Raw genomic sequence first — 19,162 nt, 5'->3', positions numbered from 1 at the left:
AGAGCCTAATGCTGGGAAAGATTGAGGGCAATAGAAGAAGGGGACGACAGAGAATGCGGTGGTTGGATGGAGTCACTGAAGCAGTAGGCGTGAGCTTAAATGGACTCCAGAAGATGGTAGAGGACAGGAAGGCCTGGAGGAACATTGTCCATGGGGTCGCAATGGGTCGGACACGACTTCGCAACTAACAACAACATCTTCACATGCCTGTTGCTGGCTTCTGTGTATGTGTGTATGTGTGTATGTGTGTATGTGAAAATTCCAGGAATTTTCTAGCATTTGGGACTTAACTTGGTGTAGGATGCTCAGTTGAAATTATGGTCAAGTCTCTCCCCATACTATACAATTAAAGAGTTTTCATGATGTCTCTTGGCTGCTAGTTGATGTTCGTGGATGCCCTCTGCTAGTCTCTTATCTGTCCTACATAGTGGCTATTACAGTCCTTTACTGTAAATTGTAGAGGACTCCTGGGTTTTTTTAAAACGGCTACTGGGTCTTTTACTTAAGATGTTTTACTTAAGATTTTTGGAGAGCTTTAGTTGGTTTGTGTACTATGATAATATTTGTAATAGTCTGTTGGTTGTTTCTGAGATGTTTTTGATGTACGGAAGTGTTATCCTTTTTCATAGCTTGTGTGAGTTATGTTGTACTGGGTTGAGTGGTTAGGTACTTTTTGATAAAGTTGCATGTGTATCCATTTTGTTGGAAGATGTTGTAGAGATCATCTATATCAGACATGTCAAACTCGCAATGTCACGGGACGTCGCGCAACGTATCGGGGCGGTTTTGCCATTGCCGGCAATGGGGTGGGCACAGCTTCTGGATGATGTGTCCACCCTGCGGGCCAGCAGTTTGACACCCACCCCTGATCTATGTCCTTTTTCTGATGTTCAGGGTTGCTGTTTAGATGGGCTTGTGCTCATCTAAAAGTGTTCTTAGACAGCCTCTCTTGTGGAAAGTTGGGTTGTTACTTAGGTAATGGAGCACTTGGTTTGTGTGGGTAGTTTTAGAATAAACTTTATTAAACAGCCATTACTTCTGTTGATAAAGATATCCAGGAAGGTCAATATATTGCTTTCTTCTTCTCTTATGAATTTTATTCCTTTCAAAATGATGTTGTTTTTTTCAGGTGTCTTTACCTTTAGTTGTTCCTATTTTATTATGATGGCATTGTTTCATCGTATCGACCCATACTCTTGATTGTATATGTGGGATTGCTTCAGTTTCTACATGCTGTATTATGGTCTCTGCTATGAGTCCTGAGACCAGTGATCCCATGGGTGTTCCTCTTATTTATTGGTATATTTGTCTGTCATATTGAAAGTAGGTAGTCAGGCAAAGCATTATCTATGAAATTTATTAATACACAATATTGCATACAGCAAGACTGCTCCGAGATATTTTTCTGTCTGAAGCAAACAACAAAATACTTTTACCATTCATCCTACAGATAAATAGTTGGATTTTATTACTGACTCTTGTCTTGAGAGAACACCTTTTTGCAGCTGCACCTGGGAGCTATCACCACCATTGTCCAGCATCTTTCACTTTAAGCAAACAGTCCTCTCTATCTAATGATTCAGATGTAGATCATGCTTTCTTTAAGAACATGTAAGAGCAGCAAGAAAGTGAGTGATTTGTGACAAGATTACATTATTATTAAGTCAGACTTACTACAACAGGTTTGCCTGATCTGAGCCCCAGATTTGCATACAGGTTATGAAATTGCTAACACAAAGAACCCACTAAAAATTGCCACAGAATTAACTGGCAATTAACTGGCAGGAAAGCAACATCATTAAATGCCAAAGGAATCATCAGTAATCAGTACTGAATTGACTTGAATGCAACTTAAATTAACTCATGTTTATTTGTAATTGTATGACTCTTCTGCTTCATAAAAAAGGCATGAAAATAGATGGGTGGACGAGCCTTGGGGAACCCAAAACAATCACACGGCAAAAGTATCATGTGGTGATTTCATAATCAATGCCAAATGTCCCCTGTGAAAGTGGCCCACATGTAGCAGTCAATTGTTTAGAGACTAAATTCTTTGGATCTTAGAGTACAGAGTATGGAAAGAGCCTGTGATGTATATTTCAGTGATGAGCAAGCTTGATTATTATAACAAATATCTTAATTCCACAGTAAAAAGAAGAGACATTTCCACAAGGAATCAACCTGATCAATCACTGCAAGGAGATTGGCTTGTGAAGACAAAATCTGGAAAGACAAATTGAGCGCTTTGTGCTTGCTTAAACCATGACAATAGAATATGAACCTGGGATAGAACAATAAGAAATATTGATTTACTCATCCAATAAAAATGAAATATTGAGAGTGCTTCCATGTATGCCTCAACATGAAATCAGCCAATTAACTATGAATTTGGATATAATTTATTTCTCCACTTATCATGCTATAACCTGACAGTCATTGCTTAGGCATCTTCCCTATGGAAGATTTCTTCTCTTTGGCACTCTGCTCTGTGAATCACTAAATTTGAACATATGAATGATTAAATAAGATTAAATAAGATAGTGTCAAATGCCAAGACAAATTGAATGTTTCATGCTAAAAAAAAACCTGCACATTTTATAAGGCAAACATCTGCAATGAAAAGTTTCTAAATAAGCCAAGTTCCCATATCTCTTCTTAGTCTTAAGGATAGTGGTTAGTTACACTTCCAAGCAAATCATCTGTAAATGGCTTGCTCTTTTTTATTCTTTAAAGAAGGTTATGAGGCTTTTTTAGGGATCAGTGGCATTCTCAAAAGTAAAAGTAATTCTGGAACTAGCACATGTGTTTTCAGGCATACTTTTTGATTGATTGATTGATTAAATGTTAATGTAAGGATCCAAGTGGCACAGAAAAGTACAAAAGGAGATGTTCATGTTGGAAACTGTATGCAGGAGATGATCAGGCTAAGCCCAAGGGAAGGGTCAAATACACCATAATTCCCTATGTGCTTGCAAGTCATCTAAGTCAATCTGCCTTGAATGCCTCTTATCTCATTTCCTTTGACCATTGGTTGGTCATATTCTTGTAGAGAGCTTGAGCTTAAGCTTGCAATAAATAATTATACTCATTTGAACTGCCTGAATCTCCTGATTTTCCCAGAGCTTGACACTGGGTTCACCAAAAAGTAGTAAATATGTTTTTTTTAATTTATTTATTTAGATTTATATACCGCCCCTCTCCAAGGACTCGGGGCGGTGTACAGGGCAATTAAAATGCTAACAACACACAAGGTATAAAAATTAAAATAAGAATTAAATCAATAGCCCTAAGTAATAAATACATTCTAAAATTTAAAATTTTTAAAATTTAAACTCTAAAATCCAATCCCTCAGTCCAGGCCGGCCTGTTCAAACAACCAAGTCTTAAGAGAAGGTAAGAATTAAATCTACACACTATAAAGATAAAGGTAAAGGTTCCCCCGCACATGCGTGCTAGTCGTTTCCAACTCTAGGGGCCGGTGCTCATAATAATAATAATAATAATAATAAGTTGGAAGGGACCTTGGAGGTCATCTAGTCCAACCCCCTGCAATGGCAGGAAACCCTATACCATTTCAGACAAATGGCTGTACAGTCTCTTCTTAAAAACTTCCAGTGTTGGAGCATTCACCACTTCTGGAGGCAGGTTGTTCCACTGGTTAGTTGTTCTAACTGTCAGGAAGTTTCTCCTTAGTTCTAGGTTGCTTCTCTCCTTGACTAGTTTCCATCCATTGCTTCTTGTCCTGCTTTCAGGTGCTTTGGAGAATAGCTTGGCTCCCTCTTCTTTCTGGCGGCCCCTGAGATATTGGAACACTGCTATCATGTCACCCCTCACCCTTCTCTTCATTAAACTACACATACCCAATTCCAGCAACCGTTCCCTATATATTTTAGCCTCCAGTCCCCCAATCATCTTTGTTGCTCTTCTATGTACTCTTTCTAGAGTCTCGACATCTTTTTTACATCGTGGTGACCAAAACTGGATGCAGTATTCCAGGTGTGGCCTTACCAAGGCATTGTAAAGTGGTATTAGTACTTCACGTGATTTTGATTCTATTCCTCTGTTAATGCAGCCTAGTACTGTGTTGGCTTTTTTGGCAGCTGCAGCACACTGCTGGCTCATATTTAAGTGATTGTCCACTAAGACTCCAAGATCCCTCTCACAGTTACTACTATCGAGCAAGGTACCACCTATACTATACCTGTGCATTTGATTTTTCCTGCCTAAATGCAGAACCTTACTTTTTTCGCAATTGAATTTCATTTTGTTAGATAGTGCCCAGTGTTCGAGTCTGTCCAGATCCTCCTGTATCTTAAGCCTATCTTCTGGAGTATTGGCTATTCCTGCCAGCTTGGTGTCATCTGCAAATTTGATGAGTTCCCCATCTATCCCCTCTGTTAGGCATATAGTGTTAGTCTACAATGTTGGGTTGAAAATATATTAACCATAATGCTATGGCTTTAAGATGTTAATTGGCCAATGGGTGTGTAAGTGTTCTCATGGCCATAAGAGGAAGCTAGGAACATAGCTTCTCTCTCTCTCTGAATTCACTGATATCTACTGTTACTGTTTTTGCTCTGCTGTTGGTTTACTACTGTTGTAAACCTAAACTGTGTATTGACCTCTGGACCGGTAAGAAGACTTTGTAGCTTGGACTGTTGCTATTGTTTATGACCTGGACTGTTTATTTTTTGACTGTGCATTTTTGTTTTTACACCACCTCAAAAGTAAACTACTTTTTGTTTTTATAACTCAGTGTATTCTTGTGTGACTTTTACTGCTCTCAGTGCCCTTCCTTGTCTGTGCAACTCTTTGGTAGCACAAGGAGACCTCTGCACAACTAAATTCCATAACACTGGTTATGGGCCCAGGCCTGTACTGAGAGTAAGTACACACAGTATTCCTAGCTGAGTTTGTGTTAGCTTTTTGGTGTAAAATGGCACAAGAACTGTTGTCAGGCATCTCCTGGATAACCCGGTTGGATGGGACAAACTATGTTTCCTGGTCCACGAAATGCTGCTTGCTTTTGCGCAAGGAAGGACTATGGACTGTTGTAAATAACCCACCTGATACTACTTCTTGGGATCCAGATGACGAAGAGGATGCAAAGAAGTTAGACGACTTTAAACGAAACAATGAGAAAGCTCTTTGCATTATTGGACTAACACTGAATGACCAGCAGCTTATCCATATTCGTGGTGAGGAGTCTGCTGCTAGGTGTTGGGGCGTTTTGCGAAGGCTTTACTTTCGAGACAGTGTGGGTGCACATATACACCTTACACGTAAGCTGTTTAGGGCTCGTCTGCAGAAGAATGGAGATATGCTGACCCATTTAAATTACATGAAGGCAACTTTTCAAGAGCTTCATGAAAAGGAGCTGATTTTTTCAGAGTTGCATCAGGTCTACATTATTCTGTCATCTTTGGATGAGAGTTATGATGGGTATGTTTCTTCTTTGGAAGTCCTGACCAGAGAGGAACTGACATTGACTAACATTACTGGGAGACTGCTGGAAGAGTCCAGAAGGAGGCATGACAGAGACCAGCTGAGAGAGACACAGCCACGAGAGGAGCAGCCATTCTCCACTGCTTACAATGTCAAGAAATGTTTTTCTTGTGGGGCTAGAGGGCATATAGCCAAATTCTGTAGAAAGGGTAGAAAACAGAATGTGAATAGCAGTGGGAAGGCTAAGAAGAGCATTGGTTTGGCTGTTTCTGATGAATCAACATCCAGAAACAATGAATTGTGGGTTGTTGATAGTGGGGCTTCACAATGCATTACTAAAGAAAAAAAGAGGTTTGTTAATATGAAAAACAGCAACCAATATGTTTCACTAGCCAACGGTTGGAGGATGAAGGCCTCTGGTGAAGGTAATTCCTATTGTCCATGCATTGATGAACAGTTACCTATGTTATATATACCTAAACTAAGATTCAACCTGTTATCTGTAAGGGAATTGGTTAAAGTTGGGTTTGTGGTAACATTCAGAGGGGAGCAATGCACTATTGAGAGGAATGGAACCTGTGTAACTGCTAATTTGAAAAATGGTTTATTCTTGCTCACAAGTAACCAGGTTAGTACAGTTAGAGCTAACTCAATATGTGAGAATAAGAAGCCACATGATGAATGTATACATTTATTGCATAGGCGGTTAGGGCATGTGAACTTTAACTCACTACGTAAAACAGTTGAGTTAGTAGACGGAATTAAACTGAAGCCATGTAGTAAGTATTTGAATTGCAATGCCTGTAATCAGGAAAAGAGTAAGGCAACTCCTGCAAACAGGTTAACCGGTTTCAAAACAACTGTTCCTTTGGAAGTTGTGTTTACTGATTTAATTGGACCCATGAAACCAAGTTTAGGAGGGTCATGTTATATTTTAAGTATATTGGACCACTACTCTCAATATGGATTTTGTTATCTGCTTAAGTCAAAGGCAGACACTTTCCAACAATTTGCAAACTGGCTGAAGTTTGTGGAGAGAAAAACAAAGAGAAAGGTTCAGTGCATAATTACTGATAATGGCACTGAATTTACAAATAAGCGTTTTGTTGATATGTTAGAATCAGCTGGCATTGAGCATAAACGTTCAGTCCCTTATAGGCCTCAACATAATGCATTTGTTGAGAGACGTGGGCAAACGTTACAAGCCATGATGAGAACCATGTTAAGAGATTCTGGCTTAACAGATAGACTGTGGGGGGAGGCAGCAAAATGTGCAAACCATGTTCTGAATATAGTTGTTAATACTTCTACTGGTAAAATACCATATACAATATGGCACAGTAGAAGACCAAACCTTGATTATCTGCACACGTTTGGCACCCCAGCTTGGGTCCACATTCCTGCACAACTCAGGAGTAAAGGCCAACATAGGGCTAGGCAATTATACTTTGTAGGTTATGAAGCTAACCATAGATCCTATCGCTTCTGGGAACGAGGCACAACTAATGTATATAACAATGCAAGTGCAAAATTCCTTGAGCACGTTGGTTGGGATAGGTTAGAGCAAGTAACTGTTAATACTGATCCTCTAGTGTTTGAGGACTCCTCTGATAACGTAACTAGTAATGATAATACTTCTCCTGTAAATATAAAAGATGAAAAGGAGATAGGGGAGATAAAAGAGGAAACAGAGGAAGGAAAGGAGTCAGAAATTCAAAGCCCTGTAATTCCTTGCCATTCATCAGACATCCACCTGATCGCTATGAAGCTAGTATATGTCAAGTTAGTGTAGAGCCATCTAACTATGATGAGATCAGGATGCATCCTGAAAAGGAACAGGCATCATGGAAAGCTGCAATGAACAGGGAGTTGAAGTCTTTGCAGGATCTTAAGGTTTATGTGAAAGCAAAACTGCCACCTGGTGAGCAAGCTATAGGTTGCAAATGGATATATAAGATAAAGAAAGGAGTAGATGGGACCGTAACCCATAAGGCACTTTTGGTTGCACAAGGTTTTGCCCAAACTACTGAGGATTATGACGAGGTGTTTGCACCCAGTCTGAGGGCAACTACTTAAGGTCCATTAGACAAAAGCACATAAGCTTATCTACAATGGAGGCTGAATTTTCATGTCTATCAGTGTTATGTACAGAACTGCTAGTGTACAAACAATTATTGTTAGATATGGGTTTAAATGTAAATGATCCATTCATTGTGTATGAGGACAATCAGGCTGCGATAAAGATGGCAAATAATGCTGCAGTAAGAACAAGATCTAAACATACTGATCTTCGTTATTTAAATGTCAGACAATGTGTCAAAGAAAAATTAATACAGCTAGAGTATTGTTCATCTGATGTAAATATTGCAGACCATTTTACGAAGGTACAAAGTGTTGTGAAACACAATGCTAATTGTGAAAGAATGTGCATAAGATTGTAAGAGTTATATATTATTCTACCCAAAGGGGAGAATGTTAGGCATATGGTGTTAGCCTACAATGTTGGGTTGAAAATATATTAACCATAATGCTATGGCTGTAAGATGTTAATTGGCCAATGGGTGTGTAAGTGTTCTCATGGCCATAAGAGGAAGCTAGTAACTTAGCTTCTCTCTCTCTCTGAATTCACTGATATCTACTGTTACTGTTTTTGCTCTGCTGTTGGTTTACTACTGTTGTAAACCTAAGCTGTGTATTGACCTCTGGACCGGTAAGAAGACTTTGTAGCTTGGACTGTTGCTATTGTTTATGACCTGGACTGTTTATTTTTTGACTGTGCATTTTTGTTTTTACACCACCTCAAAAGTAAACTACTTTTTGTTTTTATAACTCAGTGTATTCTTGTGTGACTTTTACTGCTCTCAGTGCCCTTCCTTGTCTGTGCAACTCTTTGGTAGCACAAGGAGACCTCTGCACAACTAAATTCCATAACACTCTCATCCAAATCGTTGATGAAGATGTTGAAGAGCACTGGGCCCAGAACAGAGCCCTGGGGCACCCCACTACACACTTCCTTCCATGTAGATGCAGTTCCATTGACAACCACACACTGAGTACGGCCTGTCAGCCAGCTACGAATCCATCTGGTGGTGATGCTATCTAACCCACATTTTTCTATCTTATTAAGTAGTAGGTTGTGATCTACTTTATCAAATGCCTTACTGAAATCCAAGTAAATTAAATCTACAGCATTCCTCTGGTCCACTAGTTTTGTCACTTGGTCAAAAAATGCAATAAGTTTTGTCTGGCACGATCTGTTTTTGACAAACCCATGTTGGCTTTTAGTGATAACTTTGTTCACATCAAGGTGTTCGCTGATTAGTTGTTTGATTATCTTTTCCAGAATCTTCCCAGGTATTGAGGTCAGGCTGATAGGTCTGTAGTTTCCTGGATCTGTTTTTTTCCCTTTTTTGAAGATGGGAACTACATCAGCTCTCTTCCAGTCCTCTGGTAGTTCCCCAGTGCTCCAGGATCTTTGAAAAATATAGTTCAGTGGTTCTGAGATCATGTCTGCCAGTTCCTTGAGAACCTTGGGGTGTAATCCATCTGGTCCTGGTGATTTGAACTCGTCTAGGCTGGACAGGTGCTCACTTACCATTTTCTTGCCTATCTTAACTTGCATTTCTATTCTGTTTTTTATGGCACTAGTTTTGGTAGGTTGCACTGTTTTTTCCCTTTGTGTAAAGACAGATGCAAAAAATGAATTAAATAGTTCTGCTTTCTCCCTGTTGCCTTTCATCTCCGTTTCAAAGCCGAAGAGCCAGTGCTTGTCCGAGGATGTCTCCATGGTCATGTGGCTGGCATGATTATACGCCAAAGGCGCACGGAACGCTATTACCTTCCCACCGTATTGGTCCCTATTTTTCTACTTGCATTTTTACGTGCTTTCGAACTGCTAGGTTGGCAGAAGCTGGGACAAATAACAGGCGCTCACTATGTTATGCGGCACTTGGGATTCGACCCGCCAAACTGCCGACCATCTGATCGACAAGCTCATCGTCCTAACCCACTGAGCCACCGCGTCCCTACACACTATATACCCTCACATATAAGCCCATCCTCAGATAAGGCAGACCTTGAATTTTTCATATGTTTTAATTTTCACATAAGTAATTCATGAATTATCTAACTTTTCATAGTATTTTGGTTAAAAATCCCAGAGTCAGCTTATCCACAGATGGATTTATATACAGGTATGTACAGGATATAAGGATACTTTTGAAAAGAATCGCCATACATACTTGCAGATAAGCCCATCCATCAATAAGCCAAACCCAAACTTTTGGGTATATTTTGGCACCTATAATTCTTCACTTATTCATGACTATATATGGTATGTTCAGCCTGGAGAAAACAAAACAATGAGAGAAGAGACATTCCTGAATGACCCTCACCCAGCAAAAAGGAAAAGATATATTTTTGGAAGCAAAAGAGCCCAGAACTGATTTAAAATAATTTACAACATAGAAGAAAAGCTTTTAGTGAAATATAGTACCTCCTTGATAGTAAGACCCTTGTGACATACAGAACTACCGGAAGCAGGCTGAACAAAAGTATAAATATAGCACATCCAGCACTGGGAGCAAAGTTACTCAACACAATCCTGTTTTCAGGTTATGTATACTTGCAATTACCTTTTGAAATGCCCAGCTAGGGTTTTCATGACTTACCATTCTTTTTTTAAAAAAATCCAAAGCATAGAATTATTAAAAATGCAAACTCAGCCACAAAAATCCATTATATCTAAAACCTTATACCTAGCATTGAAGCAAAGTAGAATTCAGTAATGTTACTTATTAAAAGCTTTCCCATAAAGGAAATTGTAACCTATTTTATGTTCTTAATTCTTGAGCTCCCAGAGGAAATGATTCTTTAAAAGGATAGCTACCTTTAGACGTTGCATCAAGCAAGTTAATCACAGGGTAACTGAGACTGATTATAAGCAGAGGCATGAATTTGAATAAGGGAGGGGAGAGACTGAGTGGTTTTTGAATCCAACTCTCGCTGTAATTTGACACGTCCATGGAGTGGCAACTTTAGGTCATGGCAAATTATTTAAACACCTTGCCCAATGTTTTCAGAGTACATATTGTTACTGTCTCCATTAGAGCTGTGGCCAAGATGCACGGATTTCTGAAAGGTGGCTGATGGATTGTGCAACAAGCTTTCACAGTTAAACAAAGACGCAAGGACAGAGAGTATATTCTCATTCATTCTTCTTAGGGACCATGCAGTCAATGACATGCTTCTTTTCACTTCAATGACCTTTAGATCAGAATCTTGTCATGAAGACGCTCATGATGGGAACAGCTTCCAGTTCCTCTCCCTGCTCATTTCAACATTAAATCAGTCTACGAGTTGGGGCATTTGTTCTTCGTGAGAAAGAGGGCTGGTTCACACATATACATTCTTTCTTATTATTTCAGTATTTAGTGATGATATACAGGTATGTCCACCACAAATACAGGCCCATCATATGCTGAATATCAGGTCTCTCTATTTTCTTTCTGTTTTTTTTAAAGCCACTCTCATTGTATTGGATATATTTAATATATTTCCTCAAAGCTGAGCCAGACAGGCCAGTAAGTAGGCAATTTTTAGTAGCTCAAGTGCAGGCTAGATACAGTTACATATTATATTATATGTTTATTGATTTAATTTCCATTGTGATCCAACTCAACCAAGTGACCCTGGGTGCCCAATAGTTCTAAAACAATTAAAACCAGCACAAAATGAGGACCCAGATTGTTGGGGGCAATAAGCTGACTTTGTAATAATGCCGCTTGGGGTGTGTGAAAGCCCTAATAAGCAGGCATATACATAGAATGAAGGCTACTGCTAAGTTTGTAAAGCCGCCCTGAGTCTTCGGAGAAGGGCGGGATATAAATGGAATTAAAATAAAATAAATAAATAAATAAAATAATTATGGATTTTGAGCAGAGAAAACGGGAGAGAATTTGCAATTAATGTCAAAAATGTGAAGAAATATTTATATTTTAAGACTGGCACTTATTCTAAATTTTCATACTTGAATTTACCACTGAAACCCTGAAAGCAGTGAGCTCTTAGTGCGTTGCATTTTGGCATGTGCATGAGTAAAGAACTTTTTGTTCTTAGCTAAACTGTACAATCAAGGTCAACACAAAAGGCTCCTGAACCTGATTCCATCATTTTGTCTATAAGTGCTGGAGCATAGGCCTGCTGGCATTCAGCCCACCATTTACTTGAGGAACCACAGCATGCTTCAATACGTCACTTCTCTGAGAGGTTTTCAGTTGCCTCTCTAGTCTAAAGAATGGACTTGGAAGGATAGGCAAAAATCGAGTTCCCACCTAATTACAAAAACTGGACCATTTGTATATTACCTTCATGATTTGACTTTCCTATCTATTACTTTCTGCATGACTCCACAAGCTGAAACTTCACTTTCTATGCCTCATAGATTCATGTTCATTAAATAATTTTTGCAATGGTCTAGTTAGAGTTCACCTAAAAATATATTTCACTAACAATAAAAACTGTGGCAGGATCTCTTATTTCAACATTTAATCTTTCCTAACTATTTTATACTGAATGTTCTTGCATTGTACATAGGAGGAATAAGATTTCAGTTTGGGACCTAGTGACTATAATCCAAGATAATAATAGGGAGACAGCTGCTTGCTGCTAAATGGATAAAGAGACCATCTGGCTACTAACTTTGCTTTGTAGATATGAACCATCTGTAATAGCTGTGAACTCACTGAAAAGATAAGAAAAAGGTGACTGAAATAAAACTACATACCTTTCCAGTTGGTTAAGTCCTACTCATATCTTTTGTAATGCTGCTGCTAAAACAAATGTTAAATAAGCATAATGCTAGCCAGAACGTTGGTCAATTCACACTAATCAATACAGCCATTCTATTTATCAAGCAGAGTGACTGCTTTCAGAATAACACATGACACATTGGAATGTAAAACTTGTTTTTAATCTAAAGGGAAGGAACAAGGTGTACATGTAAAAAAGGAACGATAAGGAGATAGAACGGTCAAGAGAGAGGCAGAAAGAAACAGTTGAGCATTTTGAGACAGTATGTGTTCCGGAAAAATAAGAGTCTATGATTCTAAGAAGCAGCCCGTTGATGTTGGCTTTCTTAAAAATGCAAATTGTATGCTTCTAATGTTATAAGAAAGTTGAGTTCCAACAGGTAGAGCTACTGGTGGCATTCAGAGAGACAAGGACGTAAGAGCAGTCTATGTAAGAGCTAAAGGCAAGATGCAACATTCTTTGCTCCTTCCATTAACTAACAAAAGCCAAATACATTATGTTAAATGAATAGATAGGTGTGTTTTACATTAAAAGGAAGAATTAAAAATGAAATCCATGCCAAGTAATATACATATATTAGGACTAATCCAAATGACATTCAAAGCAAGGTTTTTTTCCAATATTTCTTAACATACGTAGAGATTTAGACTAAAATGGTAAAGAATCAGAAATCTTTTTTATTTATTTTAGATTTATGTTGGTTATTTTTCCATAACGAGGACAGGGAAAACCTGTTCCAATTTCTTGTCATAACATATAAATGTGGCAGACAGAAGTAATAATGCAACTTTTGGGTCAAAGGAATATAAGAGCCAAGATAATGGATCAATAGTTCTGCTTTACAATTCAGAAGTAAGACTTGACACAGTCAGTTCAGGCATCCTGGAAGAATTATCGAATGATTATGTTCTAATAACTCTAAAATATGTATAGTCAAACTCTAAAGCACAGACCTGTTGCTTGGGTTTAACTAGACTACAAGAAAGAAAGAAAAAAGGTTGCCTGAGAAGTTTTTAGTTGGTCTTCTATCAGGGAAGCATGACTAGGTCACACTTATTAAGTGGGTGAGCCAAGAATAATTTGAACATCTCTCAAGTCTATAACTTCTGATTTGCACACATTTCATGAAACCAGAAGAGATTATTCCAGAGTGGCCAACTGCTTAGAAACAGCTAACCAGATTCAACATTATTCATTAAAGACAGACTAGTTAGTTGAATAATAATAGTAGTAAAAAGTTGTCAATCTTAAATTGCTCGAATATTTTGTTGCTTCCCCTTACCATCAAAGAGAAGATCAGGAGCCTTAGGGCTGTTTTGCTTTTTTGCCCACTTCTGCTTCTTCTTTTTGCTTTCTGTACTTAGGGGAAAAAAGATTCTAAGCCAAAAAAAAAAGGTTGTCGTCTTCCTTTCTCCAGCTTCCCAAGCAGTTTCTAGCATCAATACTGAGGCACACTGTATTGTGGTAAGTAGCAAGCAGCAAGACAATAATCCAGAGGGAGAAAGCGTACCAGCAAACATCTCTAATAATGTGCTGAGGGAGCGTCTGCTTCAAACCCCATGGGGAGCCGAAAATCTCATCTTTCTTGTCAATGGCAGGAGAATGGCCAGAAATTTAAAAACTTTGTCAGGAATTTCCAAAAGGAAAGATCAAGCGTTCCCTCACAGACATTGCAGCCTGTGTCTATGGGTCAAATCAGGTCCTCCAAAGAAGGCCTGGGATTTGCTATCTTTACTAAGATAGTAAAGGGATACTAAGGGAGGCTGCAAGATGCACAGATGCACAGAATAATACTTCACTATTCAGCCTTCATTCAGTTAATTTGTTACACTTATGCAGCACTGAGATTTCCAGAGAAACCTGGACTCTATAATTCAAGAGAGAGAGATGGATGGGAAGCAGAAGAATCTGGAGTTCCTTCATACACTTAGAATTCCTCAAGGCACCTGGTACATTAAGGCAATATTTCTCAACTTTGACAGCTTTAAGATACGTGGAATTCAATTCCCAAAATTCCCAGCCAGTCAGTTGGCTGGGAAATTCTGTAAACTGAAGTCCTCACATCTTAAAGTTGCTAAAGTTGAGAAATGCTGCAGTAAAGTATGGAAACCAAGAGACAGAGAAAAAGCTTGAAGGATATATGAATGGTGGGATTAGAGAGAAATTCAGAAAAATTATTCCCAGGCTTAGACACAAAAAGACTTTTGAAGAAGCAGAAAACATCATGTGTTTACATCACCAAAGTGCAACAAACAAGATCAGATGAATGGCATCTCTGCCATGTTTCTCAAACTCCTCAGTAAAAAAAACCAAAAACATTGATCCATATTATTGGACTATAGAAATTGCAAAATTATTATTTTAGTAACACAACCATCAAAACATTATTCAAATTTCTAAAAAAATAATGTGTATAAGGTTTTTGGTAGAGCTTCCTATTTCAAAGCCATATAACTTAAATTACCCTTGTTCGTTTAAATTTTAGATTGCTTGAACTCTAATAGAAAGGAATTCGAGATTTTTTATTAGGAATTTTGGTACCATGGGCTGGAGACTCCTATATTCTCTCCTTTCCCAGAAAAAAGCCACAAATCATCCATAATGCAAAGTATCTTCAGGAACTAGCTTTCCAGAGAGTTGCTAGGCTTCAACTTTTCACACATTTGATAAAATCAATTGGTTATATTTAAACAGATTTGGTTTATTGAACACACCAGAGTAACCCATACATAATATTAATCCACTGATGGTAAATTTGTGCATTACATTAAGACAAAAACAAACAAACACTGCCTAATATAACTTATGATTATTAAATGACAGTTCCACCGGGGTAAGCCCCTAATCCCAGATGCTGTAAGTCTGTTTTGGGACGGTTATGGGGACTTCAGCTTCCATAACCCTCAACCACAGTGGACAAGGCCATATGTGCACCTTTCCACCTGATGATTTTTCCCTCCAGTATTCCACCTCACAATTTATGTGATTTACAAAAAGATAAAATGATTGGCTGGTTGGTAAATTACTCTGAGATCATTTTTCTGCCCCATGATCTACTGTATTGTGACTCATTTTCACAGAGGCCGTTGCAAATTTCTAGCTATTCCATCGGCCACCAAAGTAAGAACTCGTCATATCCTCCTCAGCTTCACTCTTACATTACACTCTTATAGCACTCCTTACAAGGATCTCCTGGATGGCCTTTTTTCAGTTTTCCAAAAATAGCTGCTCCTCTCTTTGAAGAGTTTGACTAGCCTCTCCATCTGGGAAGCCCTGTACCAGATATGGAACAGCATTTATCCCTTAATTAAAAAATAAATGCAAAATAGCTTAAGGGCTGCATGACAAGTTCTACAGGCTGTGTTCTTGTGGCAGAGTAAACAGCCTTAGAGGAAAGGGCTGATCCCTCAAACAGCAGTGAAGGCAGTTCTTGTCACTCACCTGCTCTAGTCTTTTATGTCAGGATCCTGAACAAATGTGCTGTCTGTGGCAGAGCCTCAGAAGGTGGGTACAACTGCTTTCCTTTCCCCTTAATAATTTTGTCCTTCCTCAGCTTTCAAAAGCTGTGGGTATCCCTTCAAGGCCAACCCTCTTCAGCACTAGGCTAATAAGCTTGCACTTGCAGGTTACACATGCAGGCCAGCAAACAGTGTCACCTACCGTGAACAAACAAGGCTGCATAGCAACCATGTTTTCTAAGGAGTCTTGAGATGCCGGTGGCGTGAGGAAGAGATTTTGCTGGCCTGTCTCTCCTGGGGATTTGCATGATGAGCACTGAAGTGACCTGGCAGCACCTTAACTCTGAAAAAGTCTCAACAATAATAGGAAAGGGGATTGTGTGCACTGGGCCTTTGCTTCCAGGAGCTAATAACACATGAGCAAACGTACATCCCCAGTAGAGAAAAGATGCTGTAAATTCTCGAGGGAGGGAGGGAGACCTTCTACTTACTGAGTAGAGAAAATTGCCACCTCACAGCCTTTCCTCATTCACGTTTTCTTTTAGATAACAGTTACTGACTGGATTAGAGTATTACTGAGGGAACAAATTGTTTTGCAATTCTCTTGTCACATATCTCACAAATAATCCTGTGAAGTAGATAATATGACAGATTGAAGACAATGCCTCACTGAATCAGTGCTTACTGCTTTTGCATAAAAATTTAGAATCAGAGAGTTGGAAAAGGTAGTAGACATTATCTAAGCCAGTCCCCCTGCTCAGTTCAGGATCCAGTAGTATATCACTGGCATATGTCTATCTAGCCTCTGTTGGAAGACCTCTAGCAAAACTGACCTCTCTACTTTATGTGACAGTCTGTTTCACTGGCTGAGAGCTCATACAGCGAGGAAGTGCCTCGTTGCATCTAACCTGAACATACTTACTTGTAATTTTAACCTGTAGCAGGGATCTTCAAACTTGGTCCTTTTATGATTTGTGGACTTCAACTCCCAGAATTCCTCAGCCATCATGCCTGGCTGAGGAATTCTGGGAGTTGGTCCACAAGTCAAAAAAGGGCCAAGTTTGAAGACCCCTGACCTATAGGTTCTGGTCCTGCCCTTTGGGATAGTAAGTCCACTCTTTCTTCAATGAGGCAACCCTTCTGCTGTTTGAAGATTACTATCATATACCCCTTCAGTCATCTCTTCTGTGGACCAAATGTACCTAGTTATTTCAGTCCCCTCTGAAATCATACCATGACTGAAAATGCACATCGTGTTATATAGCAATTTCTTTGAAAAAATCTGGTTTGTTGACTAAGTCACAACTAACTGGATTCCCACATAATTGTGTTATTGCTAGCACAGTTTCTGAATGGGAATGGAATGGATTTGGAAGACCAAACCCATTTCTTTTCAGGTAACCCATAACTATTCTAGATCTTTGTATATTGTTTGTTGATATCATCTCATTTTCCTGGTTTACTATGTTAAACCAATGACATGTGTGTCCTTTTTCTTTTTCATCATGTAGCTGTTTAACATCTTGGAAATGTTTTTGAGATCCATCCCCCATTCACCAACCCACAGAAATCAGAGTCACCACTGCATGGCAGCAAGAAAGGCCTGAAAATATTCTGAGCTAAAAAGTCTCAAGTTTTTATCATGGCAAAAAAAAACTTTATCAAGTTGTTATCTTTGGCCCATAAGCCAAAGATTCTCCATTTTGTGGCAATGAGATATAAGTCATGGCATCATTGTTCTAGAATCTGTCCCAAAGAAAGCTCATTCCAGGAAGCCTCATTTGGTTGTTTATTTTTAGAGCTTATACCTTACAAATATATTATTTGAGGGGGAAAAGTAACTATCCTACAAAAAATCCACGTATGGGTATTTGTGCCTCTCCAAAATTAGTTCCTAGTCAGTCATTAGTGTTTGGCTGCTAGACTGATTAATTCTGCTCCAAGAAATATATCAGAACTAACAACCAAAGAGAAAGGAATCTCACATCTTTTCTCATATTGCCTCTCCACTCCCAGCTCGAACTGATAGTATTCTGCTATAGATCCTTAAAAGAGACCAGGTGGCTTGATGGTTTACAGATTTACATAGCAACCCTGCTGATTTCACTTTAAAATACCACTGTCATTGATCTGAGTATTTTTTGGCTCTATGCAGATTCTTGCAACATTCCCCCAGTGCCCGGGACTGTAGCTAAAGAGAGAGGAACAGTATTAAGTTAAAATAGATTATGCCCAATTCCCTCCTGTCTTTCAGCAGGAAGCAGTTGCTGCCAAGCACCTGGATTTCTTTAAGCAATTGCTTTTGTGGTGAGAATATTTTTTTTTGTTGCTGCTGTTGTTGTTATAAGGTAACCACCAATGCCCTATTCCTGACATAGTCAATTCTCATTATTCGTGGTAGCTATGTTCTATAAGGTCGCCACAAATATTGAATTAGTGTGTTTAAAACCACCTGGCAATGTATGCATCTGGCAACCCAAATGTTTTGCTGTTCTGCGTGCTTGCAAATAACCAAAAAAGCACCGTGGGAATTGATTTTGCAGGTACAAATCCATTTTAACAAACAAGTGAAGGGGCTTCCTCAGCAGGGACAGGGACAAGGCCCTGCTTAGCTGCCTCAAAAGTTTCCAGCAAATCGGATCCCTGGGATTTCCTCAACTTCTATAAAAATTTTGCTTTTCTGTCCAGCCCCGACTCTAGTCTGAATTAGAGGATGACAGGGTTGTAAAAAAGGGAGTCATTGTGCAGGTTCCCTCTTTTCTGTAAAGCAATGCAATGCAGTGCAATTATCAGCACAATAAACATGGCTCTTCTCCTCAGTGCTATGCTCTGCACTTCTGAATTTCGCATGATAAGTATCATCCCTTCCTCCACTGCAGCTGCCAAAGCAACTTGAATGATTATAGCTACTGGCAAAAGCATCAGCTTGCCAAAAATGTTAGCCTACCTTTTACCATCACAGGTAGCAAAAGGCTTCAAATGTAACAGAGGGATGGAGCTTTGACAGCTTTATACAAAATGTTCCCCGATGCCCAGATAAATGCACAGAAACCCAGACTGGGCAGAGAGTGGTTTATTATATTTATTTTGCACGCAGAGTGGAGACCGGGAGGATGTTGGTTGTTTTGATGTTTGGAACAAGGTAGCGATTTAATAAATTTTTACATTCCGATTGCTCAGCTAGAGGGAGATTAACTCCATTTTCTTTTCCTGCTCTCTGGGCTCCAGTTTCAGAGTGACTTGGAGGGACTGAGGAGGGAGAATCCTGCTGTCAAACAAAAAAATGCCTTTAGTGATCAGCGGCACTGATTACTTTTTAATTACCTTGCTGCTGGTTATAGGAATTGTTTTGTTTGCTTTGGTAGATTGCTACTTCTGGTTATTGGGAGGTTTCTCCAACCTCCCAGTGTCTACTGCTATTTTAGATATGCATTTTATAGCCACTTAGC

At 39.1% G+C, this 19,162-nt stretch overlaps 1 protein-coding gene across 2 annotated transcripts in view; it reads right to left on the bottom strand.

Moving 5' to 3' along the window:
- Positions 1–15,774, bottom strand: part of TOGARAM2 (TOG array regulator of axonemal microtubules 2) — a 63,251-nt gene extending 47,477 nt beyond the window's left edge. The window contains exon 1 of one of the 2 annotated variants that reach the window (XM_083356886.1): positions 15,697–15,774. The gene's annotated coding sequence lies outside the window, so the exon portion shown is untranslated. Of the gene's footprint in view, positions 1–10,333; positions 10,374–15,696 lie in introns of those variants that run through there. The other variant, XM_083356885.1, reaches the window with a different exon arrangement.
- Between the last annotated feature and the right edge of the window lie 3,388 nt (positions 15,775–19,162).

Source organism: Vipera ursinii (genome assembly GCF_947247035.1).
Source record: "Vipera ursinii genome assembly, chromosome: 1".
Lineage (NCBI taxonomy): Eukaryota > Metazoa > Chordata > Lepidosauria > Squamata > Viperidae > Vipera > Vipera ursinii.
Note: the sequence above shows the minus strand (reverse complement) of the source record. Positions and strands in the feature narration are given on the sequence as shown.